We start from the raw sequence: 2,344 nt of genomic DNA, 5'->3' as shown, positions 1-2,344 counted from the left end.
GTGACACTGCTAATATGGTTCTTCTATCCATAGTCTTTTTTATCTCTAATCCAATGAGTGGTGGGAGCATGTAAATAAGGTGTAGAAGACTCTAATTAGGGGATTGGTCAGTTTTACTACTCAACTGGGTAGGTCAGAGGTAGAATTAGGATGCCCACGACCATCAAGGAAGAAGAACCAGCAGTGAGTGGAAAGACAGGCAAGATCCCTTCTTGATTTGGAGGAGGCAGCAGCAGCATCGCCAGAGATCACAGCACTGAGACCATGTGGCAGAGCCCAGGAACCATGCAGAAACCACGAAATAGCACAGGTGAGACCACGAGGCAGAGCAGAACAGCACCAAGACCTGTGGTAGAGCAAAGGGCAGGCTTCTTGGCCCAGGGAGGCAGAGGCCAAAGGGCTGTGTGGTTCACAGGTCAAGGTCTGGAGAGAGACATACCTGCCCCAACATGGATGAAAAGAAGTGCTGTGGACAGAGACAGTATCCTTAACATTTTATAACCTGCTAGGTTCCTTAATAAACTGTGAGTATTGTGTGAGAGATCTGTGGGGCCACTGCAATGAATTACCAACATCAGGAATGCTGTGGGAGGCTAGCGTCAGAGTAGGGGACACAAGGATGGAGGGTGGGAATGTCTGATCTCTGCCTGGTGGTCATTAACTGCTGGTGTGGAGTTGGTTGGCCTCTCCTTTTCCTAGGTGTAGACAGAGGACAAGAGAAATGGCCTCCACACTATTTCCTCGATTAAGTTATTAGCAATATATGCAGAAACAGTTTCTAAGAAATAACTTCCTGTCTTTTAACCAGAAAATGTTATTGTGTTCAACCTTAGCTATCAAAAACCTAAATCATTGCAGGCAGATCCACCCATAGTTATCATTTTCCAGCCTTTTCAAATCCAGCTTCAAAAAGGGCAGTTTCCATCTAACACCCAAATGTTAAACATATTTACTATTGTTGAGTTTTTTTTCAATACAGTAAATATATTACAATGGCTTCTATACTCAAAAGCTGGTTTGATACAGGTGAATTGTAGTTATTTAGCTTGGTACTGATGTGTTAGTTATAAGTTGAGCTGCTAAACGCAAGGTACACAGTTAATAGTTTGGAAACATCAGCCACTCCACAGGGAAAAGATGACCTTTCTACTCCAGTAAAGAATTACAGTCTTGAAACTCATAGGAACAGTTCTACCCTGTTCTAGAAGGTCACTAGGGGAGGTATCGACTTGATGCCAGTATGTTTGAGTTTTTTTAGTACAAAACTCTAAAATTTTTCATGTTTCATTTAGATGCTTTGTAGAAAACCATGTTTGTTTAGTTTAATTTCTAACATTTGTTGGAATATAATTTATATTTGAATGAATTACAGAATATGCTCCATTTTTTACAACAAGCCAATATTTATACATACTTACAATGTGCTAGCCTTTCATCAAGCCACTGGGGACTCATGAAAAATTCTAACTAATATAAAGACCTCTTGTTGTACAGCTCTGTTACATCCTGGACCTGACAGACCTTTAAATTCCATTTTAGTTTCTAAAAGTACTACAAAGAAATAGAGGACAAAAGAATCATTTTTATAAAAAGTTGCTCTCCCAATAGTCAAAGAGAAAACAAAGGCCAAACAAGTAATCAATGTGCTACGACAGTCCACAAATACCAACACTAGGTATTGAAACTACAAGATGAGGAAACTACAATGCTTAGCAGCAGGAAGCCCTTATCACAAAATTATTCAGAGAAGTAGCATAAAAAAGGTAAGAAAAAAACTGAGAACATAAAATCTTGTTGGGTGCAGGTATTCTGCATTTAATAAAACTTGTATGCTAAATATAAGCTAACTGTAACTCAAAAGAATGAGGCAGACTTAATAAGTATAATTTTTTTTAATACTTGAGTTTGAGGAAACAAATGTACTTCATATTTTGTAGAATACTCTTGTTCTCATAATGGAGTCGCTGTGCCTGACCTGCCTCTACATTACCCATTTGACTCATTCTATTTAAGAAAGCATATATTCAGGAAAATGCAAATCTAAAATATATGGTCATATCAAAATTGCTTTAAAAGGAAATATCTTAATAGTTTGAATATTATTCTAATAATAAATACCAACAATAAAATGCAAAATATTCAGACATTTAGACAGAGAGTTTAGATGATGAATATAGAAACGTACTTATCAGTAATACACAATTTTTATCTTACCTAAGGCCTTTTGCTTTACTCGGTTTTTCAAAAATCTTCTTAAAAAACTGAGTTTCAAAGTAAACAGCTTTTTTGTGGGTATATAAACTCAGTTTGCTTAAGTGTTAGGTTAAAGCTCTGGTTGTCTTGT

At 37.3% G+C, this 2,344-nt stretch overlaps 1 protein-coding gene across 1 annotated transcript in view; it reads right to left on the bottom strand.

Moving 5' to 3' along the window:
- The window catches only part of SSBP2 (single stranded DNA binding protein 2), a 321,263-nt gene that overhangs the window by 156,447 nt on the left and 162,472 nt on the right, over positions 1–2,344 (bottom strand). The gene's annotated exons all lie outside the window — the stretch shown is intronic.

The sequence above is a fragment of the Echinops telfairi genome, unplaced genomic scaffold (genome assembly GCF_000313985.2).
Source record: "Echinops telfairi isolate 266 unplaced genomic scaffold, ASM31398v2 ScPeMD7_7469;HRSCAF=8507_1, whole genome shotgun sequence".
Lineage (NCBI taxonomy): Eukaryota > Metazoa > Chordata > Mammalia > Afrosoricida > Tenrecidae > Echinops > Echinops telfairi.
This window is presented reverse-complemented; position numbering and strand designations above follow the sequence as displayed.